The 20,942-nt window shown below is 49.7% G+C and overlaps 1 protein-coding gene and 1 long non-coding RNA gene across 2 annotated transcripts in view; one reads left to right on the forward strand and one right to left on the reverse strand.

The window, feature by feature from the left end:
- Positions 1–20,942, reverse strand: part of LOC142303118 (uncharacterized) — a 393,352-nt gene that overhangs the window by 343,419 nt on the left and 28,991 nt on the right. The gene's annotated exons all lie outside the window — the stretch shown is intronic.
- Positions 20,342–20,942, forward strand: part of PARP11 (poly(ADP-ribose) polymerase family member 11) — a 91,979-nt gene continuing 91,378 nt past the window's right edge. Inside the window, exon 1 of the mRNA XM_075344261.1 lies at positions 20,342–20,378. The gene's annotated coding sequence lies outside the window, so the exon portion shown is untranslated. The remainder of the gene's footprint in view (positions 20,379–20,942) is intronic.

Here is a 20,942-nt window from a genome sequence, read left to right on the forward strand (position 1 = left end):
TCTATCTATCTATCTATCTATCCCTCTATCTATCTATCTATCCCTCTATCTATCTATCCCTCTATCTATGTATCCCTCTATCTATCTATCCCTCTATCTATCTCTCTATCTATGTATCCCTCTATCTATCTATCCCTCTATCTATCCCTCTATCTATCTATCTATCCCTCTATCTATCTATCTATCCCTCTATCTATCTATCTATCTATCTATCCCTCTATCTATCTATCCCTCTATCTATGTATCCCTCTATCTATCTATCCCTCTATCTATCCTTCTATCTATCTATCCCTCTATCTATTTATCTATCCCTCTATCTATCTATCCCTCTATCCATCTATCCCTCTATCCCTCTATCTATCCCTCTATCTATCTATCTATCTATCCCTCTATCTATCTATCTATCTATCCCTCTATCTATCTATCTATCTATCTATCAATCTATCTATCTATCCCTCTATCTATCTATCTATCTATCTATCTATCTATTATCCATCTATCCCTCTATATCTCTCTATCTCTCTATCTATCTATCTATCTATCTATTATCCATCCATCTTTCTCTTTCAGAACGGTTCACAGTATTTTGGGAGCTGAAATGTTTCTTTAGACCGGAGTCAGTAAAATCCCCTCATTATTTTTATCTATATCTTATCTATCTTTTCGGTCCCCATCTTACCCATCGTCTTCTGATCTTTCCTCACATCCTTCGGTCTGGGTATATGATTATCCGGACATAGCCCGGTCTGGACAGGATCATCACTTCTCCTTCTATACATTTTGGACATATTTTGAACCTTCCCCAGACTCTCATGAGAACCCTTTTGTAGGACCATTTGTAGGACGCAGCCAGCAGCAATGATATCATTATCTCGGGCACAATCGTTGTCGCTTCCCTTTAATTTAATGAGGCTTGGACTCGTTTCACTCCAATTAACGACAATGAAAACAATGTTGCGGCCGCCCGGGTGGTAGCAGTCGCATCTCTCGGTTCCGCCGCCTGGGTGGTAGCACTCGCATCTCTCGGTTCCGCCGCCTGGGTGGTAGCACTCGCATCTCTCGGTTCCGCCGCCTGGGTGGTAGCACTCGCATCTCTCGGTTCCGCCGCCTGGGTGGTAGCACTCGCATCTCTCGGTCCCGCTGCCCGGGTGCTAGCACTCGCATCTCTCGGTCCCGCCGCCCGGGTGCTAGCACTCGCATCTCTCGGTCCCGCCGCCCGGGTGCTAGCACTCGCATCTCTCGGTCCCGCCGCCCGGGTGCTAGCACTCGCATCTCTCGGTTCCGCTGCCTGGGTGGTAGCACTCGCATCTCTCGGTCCCGCTGCCTGGGTGGTAGCACTCGCATCTCTCGGTCCCGCTGCCCGGGTGCTAGCACTCGCATCTCTCGGTCCCGCCGCCCGGGTGCTAGCACTCGCATCTCTCGGTCCCGCCGCCCGGGTGCTAGCACTCGCATCTCTCGGTTCCGCCGCCCGGGTGGTAGCACTCACATCTCTCGGTCCCGCCGCCTGGGTGGTAGCACTCGCATCTCTCGGTCCCGCCGCCCAGGTAGTAGCATTTGCATCTCTCGGTCCCGCCGCCCGGGTGGTAGCACTCGCATCTCTCGGTCCTGCTGCCCGGGTGCTAGCACTCGCATCTCTCGGTCCCGCCGCCCGGGTGGTAGCACTCGCATCTCTCGGTTCCGCCGCCTGGGTGGTAGCACTCGCATCTCTCAGTCCCGCTGCCCGGGTGCTAGCACTCGCATCTCTCGGTCCCGCCACCCGCGTGCTAGCACTCGCATCTCTCGGTCCCGCCGCCCGGGTGGTAGCACTCGCATCTCTCGGTTCCGCCGCCCGGGTGGTAGCACTCGCATCTCTCGGTCCCGCCACCCGGGTGGTAGCACTCGCATCTCTCGGTCCCGCTGCCCGGGTGCTAGCACTCGCATCCCTCGGTCCTGCTGCCCGCGTGCTAGCACTCGCATCTCTCGGTCCCGCCACCCGGGTGGTAGCACTCGCATCTCTCGGTCCCGCTGCCCGGGTGCTAGCACTCGCATCTCTCGGTCCCGCCGCCCGGGTGCTAGCACTCGCATCTCTCGGTCCCGCCGCCCGGGTGCTAGCACTCGCATCTCTCGGTCCCGCCGCCCGGGTGCTAGCACTCGCATCTCTCGGTCCCGCCGCCCGGGTGCTAGCACTCGCATCTCTCGGTCCCGCCGCCCGGGTGCTAGCACTCGCATCTCTCGGTCCCGCCGCCCGGGTGCTAGCACTCGCATCTCTCGGTCCCACCGCCCGGGTGCTAGCACTCGCATCTCTCGGTCCTGCCGCCCGGGTGCTAGCACTCGCATCTCTCGGTCCCGCCGCCCGGGTGCTAGCACTCGCATCTCTCGGTCCCGCCGCCCGGGTGGTAGCACTCGCATCTCTCGGTTGCGCCGCCCGGGGGGGTAGCACTCGCATCTCTCGGTCCCGGCGGACCACACATAACCAAGCTTTTATAAAGTCGCATTAATGAGAAGTGACTGGCTGATTACTCCCGACACACGGAGTGACCGGCCGCCGCACATCTACGCGCACACAGGGCATTTCACAAATAATTAGCCATTTTCACAGCTCGGGGAAGCAGGATTACAGATAGTGACAGACACGGGGCGGCCGCAGACGCCGCACACTGCTCGCTGTGTTTACCAAATCCCAGTAATTTGCAGTTCACAGTCCTGTTTACACAAGCTGCGGCCTCTGAAAGCGTCCGCCCGGTGCGAGCAGTGCACGCCGGCTCCACTCACTATTTACATAGACATTCGGGGCTCGGGCGGACGTGGGGGGATCGCACGTCTATGGGAAAAAATCATTAAGAGTATTTCATATCAAAAACAGTTAGAAAATAGAAAAAAAAGGAAAATTCCGATAATCTGGCATGCCCATAGAATCACTGTGTAGTAATAATCCAATAATCTGGCATGCCCATAGGATCAATCTGTAGTAATAATCTGGCATGCCCATAGGATTACTGTGTAGTAATAATCCAATAATCTGGCATGCCCATAGGATCATTCTGTAGTAATCTATATATATAATTGCCTTATTCTGTCTGTCTGTCTGTCTGTCTGTCTGTCTGTCTGTCTGTCATGCTCCGAAATTGTGTCCTTACGGTGACACAAAGCTGATTGGCCGCTGGGCTCGCCATGGCCCCGCCCCCCCACACGGATTGGCCTCTCGCCCCGGCTCTCTGCAGGCCCCGCCCCCTCACGCAATCCACGCTCGCTCTGGCCCAACTGACACGGAGCCCCGATTCCCAGGTGAGTACACACACACACACATCAGATCACACTCACTCTCACACTCACTCTCACACACACCTCACACATCACAACATGCTGGGATATCGCTTGCTTCTACACCGGCTCCGTCAGGATCCCGGCAGCGCCACACATAACCTTGCGATGCTGGGATCTTCACGGAGGCCGTGAAAGCTGGTAACCATTATACACATCGGGTAACTAAGGTCCCTTAGTTACCCGATGTGTATCATAGTTACCAGTGTACACCGGCTCACACTCACACACACATCACACACACATCACATCGCATCCACACATCAAGGTCCTGCAGCGGCGGAAAATACAGACACATAACAGCACACACACATAACAGCACACACATAACAGCACACACACACACACACACACACACACAAATCAGATCACACTCACACACACCTCACACATCACATCGCATCCACATACTCACAACATACTGGGATATCGCTTGCTTCTCGGCCTCGATACTGTGCTGTTGTGATCTTCCAGGACCTGCGGGAGGATTACATGGCCAGAAGCATGTGATATCCCCGGATGTTGTGAGTATAAGCGCGTATGTGCGATATCGTCAGTGTCTGTGTGTGTGAGTGTATGCGATCGGGTGTGTGTGAGTGGATGCGATCGGGTGTGTGTGAGTGGATGCGATCGGGTGTGTGTGAGTGGATGCGATCGGGTGTGTGTGAGTGGATGCGATCGGGTGTGTGTGAGTGGATGCGATCGGGTGTGTGTGAGTGGATGCGATCGGGTGTGTGAGTGTCGGCAGAGGAGCACGGCGTGCTGGAGGAGGCTGGGAGCAGAGAGGCTGATCATGGGGAAGGCTGGGAGGAGAGAGGCTGATGCTGGGGGAGGCTGGGAGGGGGAGGCTGGGACGAGGGAGGCTGATGCTGGTGGAGGCTGATGCTGGGGGAGGCTGATGCTGGGGGAGGCTGGAAGGAGAGAGGCTAATGCTGGTGGAGGCTGATGCTTGGGGAGGCTGATGCTGGGGGAGACTGGGAGGGGAAGGCTGATGCTGAGGGAGGCTGGGAGGAAGGAGGCTGGGAGGAGAGAGGCTGATCCTGGGGAAGGCTGGGAACGGGAGGCTGATGCTGAGGGAGGCTGGGAGGGGAAAGCTGATGCTGGGGAAGGCTGGGAGGACGGAGGCTGGGAGGAGAGAGGCTGATCCTGGGGAAGGCTGGGAATGGGAGGCTGATGCTGGGGAAGGCTGATGCTGAGGGAGGCTGGGAGGGGAAAGCTGATGCTGGGGAAGGCTGGGAGGACGGAGGCTGGGAGGAGAGAGGCTGATCCTGGGGAAGGCTGGGAGAGGGAGGCTGATGCTGGAGGAGGCTGGAAGGAGAGAGGCTAATGCTGGTGGAGGCTGATGCTGGGGGAGACTGTGAGGTGAAGGCTGATGCTGAGGGAGGCTGGGAGGAAGGAGGCTGGGAGGAGAGAGGCTGATCCTGGGGAAGGCTGGGAACGGGAGGCTGATGCTGAGGGAGGCTGATGCTGAGGGAGGCTGGGAGGGGAAAGCTGATGCTGGGGAAGGCTGGGAGGAAGGAGGCTGGGAGGAGAGAGGCTGATCCTGGGGAAGGCTGGGAACGGGAGGCTGATGCTGGGGAAGGCTGATGCTGAGGGAGGCTGGGAGGGGAAAGCTGATGCTGGGGAAGGCTGGGAGGACGGAGGCTGGGAGGAGAGAGGCTGATCCTGGGGAAGGCTGGGAGAGGGAGGCTGATGCTGGAGGAGGCTGGAAGGAGAGAGGCTGATGCTGGCGGAGGCTGATGCTGGGGAGGCTGGGAGAGGGAGGCTGATGCTGAAGGAGGCTGGGAGGAGGGAGGCTGGGAGAGGTAGGCTGAGAGAAGAGAGGCTGATGCACACACACACACACACACACACACACACACGCGTGCGCGCACTGCACAACACACCACACACACACACACACACTGGGAACCACAAACAACTGCCCTAAACAGACACCCACACACACAGACAACGCTGCACACACACAACACCCAACACACAAACACCGCGGCACACACAAATATACGCACATACCGCACAACACACACATTGCACAAAACATACCTCCCCCAAAACACACCACACACACACAAACCGCGCAACACACACACAACGCTACAGACACACAGCGCTCCACAAACAACGCAACACACGCAACACACATACAACACCGCTCTCACCCCCCGTCACACCCAGACAACACCCAGAACATGTACAGCGCCTACACAAACACTTGGTAACTACAGACAACAACATCTCTCTCTCTCTATATATATATATATATATATATATATATATATATATATATATATAACAAAAATCATACATGAACTACACAATACGTAAATTCTAGAATACCCGATGCGTAGAATCGGGCCACCTTCTAGTAATCCAATAATCTGCCATGCCATAGGATCAATTTGCAGTAATAATCCAATAATATGGCATGCCATAGGATCAATCTGTAGTAATAATCCAATATTCTGGTATGTCCATAGGATCACTGTGTAGTAATAATCCAATATTCTGGCATGCCCATAGGATCATTCTGTAGTAATAATCTGGCATGCCCATAGGGTGACTGTACAGTAATAATCCAATAATCTGCTATACTCATAGGGTGACTGTACAGTAATAATCCAATAATCTGCTATACTCATAGGGTCACTGTGCAGTAATAATCCAATAATGTGGCATGCCCATAGGGTCACTGCTGTAATAATCCAATAATCTGGCATGATCCTAGGGTCACTAGGCAGTAATAATCCAATAATCTGGCATGCATATAGGGTAATTTTGCCAGATTAATCCAATAATCTGGTATGCCCATAGGGTCTCTTTGCATTAATAATTCAATAATCTGGCCTGCTCATATGGTCATTGTCCAGTAATAATCCAATAATCTGGCATGTTCACAGGGACACTGTATGATAATAATCCATTAATCCGGCATGCTCATAGGGTTTCTGTACTAATAATCATAATCTGGCATGCTCATAGGGTGACTGTACAGTAATAATCCTATAATCTGGCATGCCCATAGGGTCACTGCAGTAAAAATTCAATAATCTAGTATGGTGTTAGGGTCACTGCAGTAATAATCCAATAATCTGACATGCCCATAGGGTCACTGTGCATTAACATCTAAATAAACCAACATGTTCATAGGTTGGCAATTTTTGGTCACTGCACAGTAAAATTCCAATAATCCGGCATATTTAATATTCCTTGCCAGTAAATTCCAATAATCTGGCAAATTTAGAAATATTTTTTGTGCAGTATATTACAATAATCCAGAATGCTCAGAAATGAGTTGGAAACATCAATACTTTAGAAAAAACCCTTATAAATTATGTGCAGAAAATATCTGATAATCCGGCATCGTGGCTTTTTAATTTTGGTTTTGCAGATGTGCGGTAATGAAGGGCTGTGTATTCTGCACACAGACATCTGGTTATATCGCTCCGGTTATGTCGCTCCGCTTTACTGACCAGTAACATATTCCATATTCATGCCGGGAATATTTGGGAAATGAAGGAATTAATTGGAAAGGAGCGACGTCACAGTGGAGGGGTTAATAGCCGGTGAAGTCAGCCTCAGATTCATGTCCTCAGTCTGCTTGGCGGTAATGGGGCATGCTCAAAATCTGGGGACGTCCTGCAGGGAGGTGAAGAGACGGAGAGTCATGTCAGGCAACGACCGCGGGCAGGGAAGAGGGGTCTGAAGATACGTGAAATGCTCTGCAGGAAGAGGTAGGTATATCGACGATGTCTGATACCGATATACTGGCGACATATCCCATACTGGTATACTGGCGACATATCCCATACTGGTATACTGGCGACATAGCCCATACTGGTATACTGGTGACATATCCCATACTGGTATACTGAGGACATGTCCCATACTGGTATACTGGTGACATATCCCATACTGGTATACTGAGGACATGTCCCATACTGGTATACTGAGGACATGTCCCATACTGGTATACTGAGGACATGTCCCATACTGGTATACTGAGGACATGTCCCATACTGGTATACTGAGGACATGTCCCATACTGGTATACTGGCGACATATCCCATACTGGTATACTGGCGACATATCCCATACTGCTATACTGAGGACATGTCCCATACTGGTATACTGGCGACATGTCCCATACTGCTATACTGAGGACATGTCCCATACTGGTATACTGGCGACATATCCCATACTGGTATACTGAGGACATGTCCCATACTGGTATACTGAGGACATATCCCATACTGGTATACTGGCGACATATCCCATACTGCTATACTGGTGACATATCCCATACTGGTATACTGGCGACATATCCCATACTGCTATACTGAGGACATGTCCCATACTGGTATACTGGCGACATATCCCATACTGCTATACTGAGGACATGTCCCATACTGGTATACTGAGGATAATGTCCCACACTGGTATACTGGTGACATACCCCATACTGGTATACTGGCGACATATCCCATACTGCTATACTGAGGACATGTCCCATACTGCTATACTGGTGACATGTCCCATACTGGTATACTGAGGACATGTCCCATACTGCTATACTGGTGACATGTCCCATACTGCTATACTGAGGATAATGTCCCACACTGGTATACTGAGGATAATGTCCCACACTGGTATACTGAGGACATGTCCCATACTGGTATACTGGTGACATATCCCATACTGCTATACTGAGGACATGTCCCATACTGGTATACTGAGGATAATGTCCCACACTGGTATACTGAGGACATGTCCCATACTGGTATACTGGTGACATATCCCATACTGCTATACTGAGGACATGTCCCATACTGGTATACTGGCGACATGTCCCATACTGCTATACTGAGGACATGTCCCATACTGGTATACTGGCGACATATCCTATACTGGTATACTGGTGACATATCCCATACTGGTATACTGAGGACATGTCCCATACTGGTATACTGGCGACATATCCCATACTGGTATACTGGCGACATATCCCATACTGGTATACTGAGCACATGTCCCATACTGGTATACTGGCGACATATCCCATACTGGTATACTGAGGACATGTCCCATACTGGTATACTGGCGACATATCCCATACTGGTATACTGGCGACATATCCCATACTGGTATACTGGCGACATATCCCATACTGGTATACTGGCGACATATCCCATACTGCTATACTGAGGACATGTCCCATACTGGTATACTGGCGACATATCCCATACTGCTATACTGAGGACATGTCCAATACTGGTATACTGGCGACATATCCCATACTGGTATACTGACGACATGTCCCATACTGGTATACTGGCGACATATCCCATACTGGTATACTGAGGACATGTCCCATACTGGTATACTGAGGACATGTCCCACACTGGTATACTGACGACATGTCCCATACTGCTATACTGGTGACACATCCCATGATGGTATACTGGCGACATATCCCATACTGGTATACTGGCGACATATCCCATACTGCTATACTGAGGACATGTCCCATACTGGTATACTGGCGACATATCCCATACTGGTATACTGGTGACATGTCCCATACTGGTATACTGAGGACATGTCCCATACTGGTATACTGAGGACATGTCCCACACTGGTATACTGACGACATGTCCCATACTGCTATACTGGTGACACATCCCATGATGGTATACTGGCGACATATCCCATACTGGTATACTGGCGACATATCCCATACTGCTATACTGAGGACATGTCCCATACTGGTATACTGGCGACATATCCCATACTGGTATACTGGTGACATGTCCCATACTGGTATACTGAGGACATGTCCCATACTGGTATACTGAGGACATGTCCCACACTGGTATACTGACGACATGTCCCATACTGCTATACTGAGGACATGTCCCATACTGCTATACTGGTGACATGTCCCATACTGGTATACTGAGGACATGTCCCATACTGCTATACTGGTGACATGTCCCATACTGCTATACTGGTGACATGTCCCATACTGCTATACTGAGGACATGTCCCATACTGGTATACTGAGGACATGTCCCATACTGGTATACTGGTGACATATCCCATACTGCTATACTGAGGACATGTCCCATACTGGTATACTGGCGACATGTCCCATACTGCTATACTGAGGACATGTCCCATACTGGTATACTGGCGACATATCCTATACTGGTATACTGGTGACATATCCCATACTGGTATACTGGCGACATAGCCCATACTGGTATACTGAGGACATGTCCCATACTGGTATACTGAGGACATGTCCCATACTGGTATACTGGTGACATGTCCCACACTGGTATACTGGTGACATGTCCCATACTGGTATACTGGTGACATGTCCCACACTGGTATACTGACGACATGTCCCATACTGGTATACTGGTGACATGTCCCATACTGGTATACTGGTGACATGTCCCATACTGGTATACTGGTGACATGTCCCATACTGGTATACTGGTGACATAGCTCATACTGGTATACTGGTGACATAGCCCATACTGGTATACTGGTGACATAGCCCATACTGGTATACTGGTGACATAGCCCATACTGGTATACTGGGGACACATCCCATACTGGTATACTGGTGACATAGCCCATACTGGTATACTGGTGACATAGCCCATACTGGTATACTGGGGACACATCCCATACTGGTATACTGGTGACATAGCTCATACTGGTATACTGGTGACATATCCCATACTGGTATACTGGTGACATATCCCATACTGGTATACTGGCGACATAGCCCATACTGGTATACTGGTGACATAGCCCATACTGGTATACTGGCGACATAGCCCATACTGGTATACTGGGGACATGTCCCATACTGGTATACTGGTGACATGTCCCATACTGGTATACTGGTGACATGTCCCATACTGGTATACTGGTGACATGTCCCATACTGGTATACTGGTGACATGTCCCATACTGGTATACTGGTGACATAGCTCATACTGGTATACTGGTGACATAGCCCATACTGGTATACTGGTGACATAGCCCATACTGGTATACTGGTGACATAGCCCATACTGGTATACTGGTGACATATCCCATACTGGTATACTGGCGACATAGCCCATACTGGTATACTGGCGACATATCCCATACTGGTATACTGGGGACACATCCCATACTGGTATACTGGTGACATGTCCCATACTGGTATACTGGCGACATATCCCATACTGGTATACTGGGGACACATCCCATACTGGTATACTGGCGACATGTCCCACACTGGTATACTGGCGACATATCCCATACTGGTATACTGGTGACATAGCCCATATTAGTATACCGGTGTTATTTATGATACTGGTATACTGGCGACACATCTGACACTAGTTTACTAGAGTGATACCTGACATGCGCAAAATGTATCAATCTACATGTGCCAATTTGAAGAATTTGGAGTAGAAAATGGCAACAAACATCACAAGGAAAAAAAAAAGACAAAAAATAAATAAAAATGAGTCGGCCATATAGAGCAGTAAATGAATGGAGGACTTGTGTACTCTGCTGCCATCTTGTGGTTATAATGTGCAAGTACAGAATAGCTTCCATATCCAGAATGTTCTAGCTGTCAGTGCAAATTGGTAGTTTTACAAAAAGTACCTGCGGGTCTGTGGTTTCTGCGGGTCTGCGGTTTCTGCGGGTCTGTGGTTTCTGCGGGTCTGTGGTTTCTGCGGGTCTGTGGTTTCTGCGGGTCTGTGGTTTTTGCGGGTCTGTGGTTTCTGCGGGTCTGCGGGTCTGTGGTTTCTGCGGGTCTGTGGTTTCTGCGGGTCTGTGGTTTCTGCGGGTCTGTGGTTTCTGCGGGTCTGTGGTTTCTGCGGGTCTGTGGTTTCTGCGGGTCTGCGGGTCTGTGGTTTCTGCGGGTCTGCGGTTTCTGCGGGTCTGCGGTTTCTGCGGGTCTGTGGGTCTGTGGTTTCTGTGGGTCTGCGGGTCTGTAGTTTCTGTGGGTCTGTGGTTTCTGCGGGTCTGTGGTTTCTGCGGGTCTGCGGTTTCTGTGGGTCTGCGGGTCTATGGGTCTGTGGTTTCTGCGGGTCTGCGGTTTCTGCGGGTCTGCGGTTTCTGCGGGTCTGCGGTTTATGCGGGTCTGCGGTTTATGCGGGTCTGCGGTTTATGCGGGTCTGTGGTTTCTGTGGGTCTACGGGTCTGTGGTTTCTGCGGGTCTGTGGTTTCTGCGGGTCTGTGGTTTCTGCGGGTCTGCGGTTTCTGCGGGTCTGCGGGTCTGCGGTTTCTGTGGGTCTGTGGTTTCTACGGGTCTGCGGTTTCTGCGGGTCTGCGGTTTCTGCGGGTCTGCGGTTTCTGCGGGTCTGCGGTTTCTGCGGGTCTGTGGTTTCTGCGGGTCTGTGGTTTCTGCGGGTCTGCGGTTTCTGCGGGTCTGCGGTTTATGCGGGTCTGTGGTTTCTGTGGGTCTACAGGTCTGTGGTTTCTGCGAGTCTGTGGTGTCTGTGGGTCTGTGGTGTCTGTGGGTCTGTGGTTTCTGCGGGTCTGTGGTGTCTGTGGGTCTGCGGGTCTGTGGTGTCTGTGGGTCTGCGGGTCTGTGGTGTCTGTGGGTCTGCGGGTCTGCGGTTTCTGCGGGTCTGTGGTTTCTGCGGGTCTGCGGGTCTACGGGTCTGTGGTTTCTGCGGGTCTGTGGTTTCTGCGGGTCTGTGGTTTCTGCGGGTCTGTGGTTTCTGCGGGTCTACGGGTCTGTGGTTTCTGCGGGTCTGTGGTTTCTGCGGGTCTGTGGTTTCTGCGGGTCTGTGGTTTCTGCGGGTCTGTGGTTTCTGCGGTTTCTGTGGGTCTGCGGGTCTGTGGTTTCTGCGGCTCTGTGGTTTCTGCGGGTCTGTGGTTTCTGCGGGTCTGTGGTTTCTGCGGGTCTGTGGTTTCTGTGGGTCTGCGGGTCTGTGGTTTCTGCGGCTCTGTGGTTTCTGCGGGTCTGTGGTTTCTGCGGGTCTGTGGTTTCTGCGGGTCTGTGGTTTCTGCGGGTCTGTGGTTTCTGCGGGTCTGTGGTTTCTGCGGGTCTGCGGTTTCTGCGGGTCTGTGGTTTCTGCGGGTCTGTGGTTTCTGCGGTTTCTGTGGGTCTGCGGGTCTGTGGTTTCTGCGGCTCTGTGGTTTCTGCGGGTCTGTGGTTTCTGCGGGTCTGTGGTTTATGCGGGTCTGTGGTTTCTGTGGGTCTGTGGTTTCTGCGGGTCTGTGGTTTCTGCGGTTTCTGTGGGTCTGCGGGTCTGTGGTTTCTGCGGCTCTGTGGTTTCTGCGGGTCTGCGGTTTCTGCGGGTCTGCGGTTTATGCGGGTCTGCGGTTTATGCGGGTCTGTGGTTTCTGTGGGTCTACAGGTCTGTGGTTTCTGCGAGTCTGTGGTGTCTGTGGGTCTGTGGTGTCTGTGGGTCTGTGGTTTCTGCGGGTCTGTGGTGTCTGTGGGTCTGCGGGTCTGTGGTGTCTGTGGGTCTGCAGGTCTGTGGTGTCTGTGGGTCTGCGGGTCTGCGGTTTCTGCGGGTCTGTGGTTTCTGCGGGTCTGCGGGTCTACGGGTCTGTGGTTTCTGCGGGTCTGTGGTTTCTGCGGGTCTGTGGTTTCTGCGGGTCTACGGGTCTGTGGTTTCTGCGGGTCTGTGGTTTCTGCGGGTCTGTGGTTTCTGCGGGTCTGTGGTTTCTGCGGGTCTGTGGTTTCTGCGGTTTCTGTGGGTCTGCGGGTCTGTGGTTTCTGCGGCTCTGTGGTTTCTGCGGGTCTGTGGTTTCTGCGGGTCTGTGGTTTCTGCGGGTCTGTGGTTTCTGTGGGTCTGCGGTTTCTGCGGCTCTGTGGTTTCTGCGGGTCTGTGGTTTCTGCGGGTCTGTGGTTTCTGCGGGTCTGTGGTTTCTGCGGGTCTGTGGTTTCTGCGGGTCTGCGGTTTCTGCGGGTCTGTGGTTTCTGCGGGTCTGTGGTTTCTGCGGTTTCTGTGGGTCTGCGGGTCTGTGGTTTCTGCGGCTCTGTGGTTTCTGCGGGTCTGTGGTTTCTGCGGGTCTGTGGTTTCTGCGGGTCTGTGGTTTCTGCGGTTTCTGTGGGTCTGCGGGTCTGTGGTTTCTGCGGCTCTGTGGTTTCTGCGGGTCTGTGGTTTCTGCGGTTTCTGTGGGTCTGCGGGTCTGTGGTTTCTGCGGGTCTGTGGTTTCTGCGGGTCTGTGGTTTCTGCGGCTCTGTGGTTTCTGCGGGTCTGTGGTTTCTGCGGGTCTGTGGTTTCTGCGGGTCTGTGGTTTCTGTGGGTCTGCGGGTCTGTGGTTTCTGCGGCTCTGTGGTTTCTGCGGGTCTGTGGTTTCTGCGGGTCTGTGGTTTCTGCGGGTCTGTGGTTTCTGCGGGTCTGTGGTTTCTGCGGGTCTGCGGTTTCTGCGGGTCTGTGGTTTCTGCGGGTCTGTGGTTTCTGCGGTTTCTGTGGGTCTGCGGGTCTGTGGTTTCTGCGGCTCTGTGGTTTCTGCGGGTCTGTGGTTTCTGCGGGTCTGTGGTTTCTGCGGGTCTGTGGTTTCTGCGGGTCTGCGGGTCTGTGGTTTCTGCGGCTCTGTGGTTTCTGCGGGTCTGTGGTTTCTGCGGTTTCTGTGGGTCTGCGGGTCTGTGGTTTCTGCGGGTCTGTGGTTTCTGCGGGTCTGTGGTTTCTGCGGGTCTGTGGTTTCTGCGGGTCTGTGGTTTCTGCGGGTCTGTGGTTTCTGCGGGTCTGTGGTTTCTGCGGGTCTGCGGTTTCTGCGGGTCTGTGGTTTCTGCGGGTCTGCGCCCCTCTGTGTTTTTGGAGCACTACACTGGAAGTATCAGGTGTGCAGCCGCTCAAGCATGAAAGTAAATGTACCTTTTAGATACACCATAAATGTGTGATGGGAATATCCCATTAACCTTTTCACAACTGGGGCCCGAGTCGCCTCTAGAATTATATGGGTACTTGAGAGACAGAGCCACAGTGGTCCCTACTAGTCAATTTGGGTCCAAAAATAACCGTCCCACAAAGGTTAGTTACCATCTTAATATTGTCAGATAGAACTTGCAAAAACAAACAATTTTGCATGCCCGAGATCAGAAGTCTTCACACTTGATATTTTGTGTTTTTTGTTTTCATTATATTATCATGAATTATTTATGATCTATTTTCTACTGATATTATTACACTACCGGGGCCTGGAGTAACCTCATGGGATCTCAGATTGTCGCGCCTAGTTTTGAGATCTTTTTTTCTTCTCAGATTGGCCATGGACGACGTGAAGGAAATCAGATGAATGCTGCAAATTAATGTAGTTGTTTTTACCTGGTTTATATTTTGGAGGAAGTTGATCTGTGAGATTCCCGCACCTAAAGTGAAGCGACAATTTGGCCGCAACTAATAGAAGGTTAAGTACTTTGACAGCCCATGGATGGTCTTGTTAAGATTTGTACTAACTAGTGATGAGCGGGCACTACCATGCTCAGGTGCTCGGTATACGTAACTAGTGATGAGTGGGCACTACCATGCTCGGGTGCTCAGTACTGGTAACTAGTGATGAGCGGCCACTACCATGCTCGGGTGCTCAGTACTCGTAACTAGTGATGAGCGGCACTACCATGCTCGGGTGCTCAGTACTCGTAACTAGTGATGAGCGGGCACTACCATGCTCAGGTGCTCTGTACTCGTAACTAGTGATGAGCGGGCACTACCATGCTCAGGTGCTCAGTGCTCGTAACTAGTGATGAGCGGGCACTACCATGCTCGGGTGCTCGGTACTCGTAACTAGTGATGAGCGGGCACTACCATGCTCGGGTGCTCAGTACTCGTAACTAGTGATGAGCGGGCACTACCATGCTCGGGTGCTCAGTACTCATAACTAGTGATGAGCGGGCACTACCATGCTCAGGTGCTCAGTACTCGTAACTAGTGATGAGCGAGTACTACCATGCTCAGGTGCTCAGTACTCGTAACTAGTGATGAGCGGGCACTACCATGCTCAGGTGCTCAGTACTCGTAACTAGTGATGAGTGAGCACTACCATGCTCGGGTGCTCAGTACTCGTAACTAGTGATGAATGGGCACTACCATGCTCAGATGCTCAGTACTCGTAACTAGTGATGAGCGGGCAATACCATGCTCAGATGCTCAGTACTCGTAACTAGTGATGAGCGGGCACTACCATGCTCAGATGCTCAGTACTGGTAACTAGTGATGAGCGGGCACTACCATGCTCAGGTGCTCAGTACTCGTAACCAGTGATGAGTAAGTGTGCTTGCCACTGCTCGATACGCACGGTGCTCGGCCGAGTATCTCAGGGCCTCAGATGTTTCATCAGTGAAACAACCAAACAAAACACAGACTCGCTTCATTAAATGATGGGAGCCGGCACCCTCGTTACTTGAGTTCGAGTCCGAGCGTTTGACCTGCTCAACTCAAGAAAAAAGAAAAACTGAGCATGGTAGTGCCCGCTCATCACTAGTTACGAGTACTGAGCACCTGAGCATGGTAGTGCCCGCTCATCTTTAGTTACGAGTACTGAGCACCTGAGCATGGTAGTGCCCGCTCATCACTAGTTACGAGTACAGAGCACCCGAGCATGGTAGTGCCCGCTCACCACTAGTTACGAGTACCGAGCACCCGAGCATGGTGGTGCTCACTCACCACTAGTTACGAGTACCAAGCACCTGAGCATGGTAGTGCCCGCTCATCACTAGTTACGAGTACTGAGCACCTGAGCATGGTAGTGCCCGCTCATCACTAGTTACGAGTACTGAGCACCTGAGCATGGTAGTGCCCGCTCATCACTAGTTACGAGTACAGAGCACCCGAGCATGGTAGTGCCCGCTCACCACTAGTTACGAGTACCGAGCACCCGAGCATGGTAGTGCTCACTCACCACTAGTTACGAGTACCAAGCACCTGAGCATGGTAGTGCCCGCTCATCACTAGTTACGAGTACCAAGCACCCGAGCATGGTAGTGCCCGCTCATCACTAGTTACGAGTACCAAGCACCTGAGCATGGTAGTGCCCGCTCATCACTAGTTACGAGTGCAGAGCACCCGAGCATGGTAGTGCCCGCTCATCACTAGTTACGAGTACTGAGCACCCGAGCATGGTAGTGCTCACTCACCACTAGTTACGAGTACCAAGCACCTGAGCATGGTAGTGCTCATTCATCACTAATACTAACCTCTTTGGCACTGTCACTATATAGGGGTCTCATTTTGGGGTTTTCTTTTAGGGGAGTCTGAATTAATTTAGTCAGATCCTTTCTATAATCCACATCAAAATTAAAATTAATATAAAGGCGATATATTGCGTATGGTCTATCCATACGGTTCAGTGCGACTTTACTGTGCAATTCATTTAGGTGTAAACCATCCAGTGGTTATTACAGTGGTAGTATCATACCTCCTTTTCCCCCTCATAAAACTATTATAAAGAAATGAATAAGCAATGCAAATATTTATATAAAAGTTTCTTTATTTTCACCCACCCCTGGAATCAAACCAGCAACTTTCAAACATGTGTTCAGCAGCCCTAGCTGTTGAGCCACAAGCACTTATGATGTCAAAGGAAGGATTTGATATAGTTCAAGCTGCAATGCAGCCTCTGACTCCTCAGCAGATTACACAGGACACAAAGCTCCATTGTACAGAGCAGCATCTCTATGTCCTGTATTCTAGAGAGAGTAAAAAATATTTTTTTTTCTTCTAATAAAATTACTAAAAAGAATTAAAAAAATTAAAATAACGTAATTTTGACTGCACTTTTTTAGAAAATAATAAACATCGCAAATAACATGGACATATTTGGGGTCCCTGTAATTGTAACGACACGAACAACACAGCGATCAAATTATTTATGGGGATTGGTAAATGGAAAAAAAAGTGGCGCAATTGATTTTTATGGGTTTAATAAAGAAAAATAAAGTAATAAAAATGTATCACTGAGGCAGTGTTCACACGTAGCGTAAATGCTGCGTTTTTCTGCAGGGGTCTGCACCACACCATGCAATAACAATCTTCTCTGATTATTGCGTGTTTGATGCGTTTATGTTTTCCCGGATATTTGATACAGGTTTGGAGTAGTGTGAATTTTGGTTTTTAATACTAGAGAAATGCTTTTATTCTGTGTTTAAAAATGTAACATAACTTTTTTTTTCTTTTTTGTATTTTTTTTTCGGATTTAAGATGCACCCCTCATTTTCCTCCAAAAAATTTTGGGAGGAAAAGTGCATCTTATAATCCGAAAAATACTGAAGTGCAGAATCCAAGATTTCTGTACTGTAAAAAACACTAAAAAAATGCAGATTCACATCTGCAGAAAAAAAACTTATCAAATATAGGCTTCACAAAGTAGCCTATAGAGAAAAAAAAACAACTCACCAACAGTGCACAGTTCAGTGGCGTCTTTAGACGCACCGAGGACAGAGATTTCATGACGTCAAAGCCACTCTACTTGGACATTTACCGTAGTCCGTGTTCACATTTTTTTCTGCTGCTTTTTTTGCACATAATTTATGTTGTGTTTAATTGTCCAAGCAAGGTGGATGTGATCCCATGAAATAATATTACTGAAATCTGCGGTTTTGGTGCTTTTTTCTCTCTAGAGGCTTCTATATGATGCCTAAAAAACACAGGGAAAAAACTTCAGTTACCATATTTTTCGTTTTATAAGACGGACTGGATTATAAGACTCACCCCGAATTTAGAGATAACAAAAAAAAATATGGGGTCCGTTTTATAATCCGGTGGTGTCTTATTGGAGGGGGGGGGCGACAACGGAGGTGGAAAAGGGGGTCACAGGAGGCAGGGGCGGTGCTGGAGTACGGCGATGCTGCGGGCAGTGCAGAAGGGGGCCCAGATGCTCACTGCGGGTTGAGGCACTGTGATGGGGCAGCTGGTGCTCCTCTGTGCTGGTGCTCGCTGCGGGCGGTGAGGCACTAGCCACTCTGGCGGTGTGGGTTTGAAAGAAATGGCGGCTGGAGTTGGCACATGCGCAGATGAGAGCTTGAGCTGAGAGCTTCATCTGCGCAAGCGCCGACTCTGGGCGCCATTATTTGAAGCTCTTACTGCTCACATCTTCAGAGTGGTCCGTGCCTCACTGCCCACCGCAGAGAGCAGCAACCGCAATACAGCATTGCCCCTGTCTCCTGTGACCCCTCTCCACCACCCCCCCGGTAAGCTACATTCAGATTATAAGACGCACCCCTTCTTTTCCTCCCAAAGTTTTGGGAGGAAAAGTGCATTTTATAATCCGAAAAATACTGAAGTGCAGAATCCAAGCTTTTCTGTACTGTATAAAACACTAACAAATGCAGATTTACATCTGCACCAAAAACGCATGAAATATTGGGGAAAAGGAAGAAAAAAAATGCAGCAAAAATGGAATAAACAGAGAAGATTGTTATTGTGTAGTTTGGTGCAGATCCTGCAGAAACAAAAAAACACCAGATTTCTGCAACGTGTGAACACGGCTTTATAGGCACAAAAAAGCAACATGTCATAGTAAAGCTTATATAAATATGGAAAAGAAATGTCCAGCGCAGTCCTCAGATCATAGTTAAAGAATCCAAGTTCATTAGGGGAATTCCATAAAAAAAATATACAAGGCGGTCAGCAAAGAAAGAAGGTAGATATTAGGACCCCATCGAACTACGCGTTTCGACACAGCCTTAGTCATGTTCCATGAGCCTTCAAGATCCGCTCTCCACCCGCTCCAAAATCGGGGTACTAGCGCAACGAGAGGGATAGGACTTTCCACAAATACGGTCCAAGAAAATCCCAAGCGTGAACCCTGAGAGCAAGCTCCCTCAGTTAGCCACACTGGGGAGCGGGACCCGACTAGTTTCAGGCTACAGGGACCAACCAGAAAGAAACAACGTGCCGAGGGAAAGGTCACAGATCAACAGGCAACACCAACAGAAACGGGACCCAAACGTGCTCCCCCTCAGTGGCAGCGGTGTCCAGAACTTTGGTTTACTAAAGTTGTCGGTGTCAGCGTTATTGGACTAAGTGAGTACGCAAGTGACCCTTACCTCCTCAACGGCACCTCCCTGTCACCATCACAGAGTCCAGGGCATCCCCCCTACCCGTGGAGGGGTTAAACACCTGGTTGCCCACTCCATCACCACCGGGTACTCCCAACCGCAGCGGTGGTACTCCACCTTACCACACACCACGCATGGCATCACGAACTCTCAATATATCATACCCCCTGTAAATTCCCCCCCTTCTTTCGAGTGTCCGCGAGACCCCCGGGTCCAGAACCCCCTCGAGCCACTTCGGATCCGAGCAGCCTGGCTGCTGACGTGGGGGCGGCACATATCCATACGGTTCAGTGCGAATTTATTGTGCAATTTCTTTAGGTGTGAACATCCCTTAAGACCACCCAGTGCAGTGTTATAGTGGTGTATAGCGGTAGTATGTAGGAAATATATGGCATGTTAATACAATGTGAGCGCTATAGTATTTATACTTCTTGACATTTCCAATTGTGGCACTAGAGGGCACTGAAAGCAGTTTTTTGTTTTTATGATACGTGAATTTCGGGGCTGACAGATCATCTTTAGTGCTTTTAATTGCTGACGTGTATATTCTATCTATAACATCCCGACAGGAGGAGGATAAATTACAACAATGATAGATTTTACTTTTGTCGTGGAAACCACTTTCTTGGGAGATACAAAATTATCAAAGATATATAGATATATAAATTGCTTAAATGATAATCAAAACTTAATATAAAATATTAACCATAACACTTTCATCCACTGTAAAGACAACGATGATAAAAAGGAATAGTGACTATTAAAAGTAATGATAGGCCTCATTTATCAAAATCGTCTAGCAGTACAATCGCCTGTCTCCCATAGCAACCAATCACAGTGCAGCACTCATTTTTTCAGAGCAGTTCAGAAAATGAAAGCTGCGCTGTGATTGGTTGCTATGAGTCACAAAGAAAGTTCTACTACTAGACAGGTTTGATGAATGAGGCCGAGGCCTACAAGTTACAGGCCTTTTGAGGTGTTCCCAGTATGCAATGGTCAGTACCCACCAAAAGGGACTTGAAGAACCACCTTCCTTACCTACTAGGTAACAAACAGTATAATTTATAGGTGCCCAAGGTAATGTGAGGTACATGAGGTGTGATGGCCGACCCCTCTGCTCCACAGAGGAGAACCTCAGCACAAATTACTGGAAAAGATGGAGGGTTCTTCCCATCTTAGCACATTACCAACACCTCAAAAAAGGTAGGGGGGATGCAAGGAAACAAAACACCCTTCAGATGCCACTACCCCTCCCCCCATCAAAGGAAAAAGAACCCCACAGATAGCACAGAGATAATGCTGAGTATAGATGATGTAGTAGATGTTATCTGCAGTCCCATGTAACACCACAGATAAGGTTATTATAGCTCTCTGAGTACAGGTAATGTAAGAGATGTTACCTGCAGTCCTATGCAACACTACAGATACGGTTATAACTCTTTGAGGACAGATAATGTAGTAGATGTTACTTGCAGTCCCATGTAACACCACAGATAAGGTATAGCTTTTGGAGTACAGGTAATGTAGTAGATAATATCTGCAGTCCTATGTAACCCCATAGATAAGACAGTGATGTCTCTCTGAGTACAGAAAATGTAGAAGAGGTCAC

This window comes from Anomaloglossus baeobatrachus, chromosome 4 (genome assembly GCF_048569485.1).
Source record: "Anomaloglossus baeobatrachus isolate aAnoBae1 chromosome 4, aAnoBae1.hap1, whole genome shotgun sequence".
NCBI lineage: Eukaryota > Metazoa > Chordata > Amphibia > Anura > Aromobatidae > Anomaloglossus > Anomaloglossus baeobatrachus.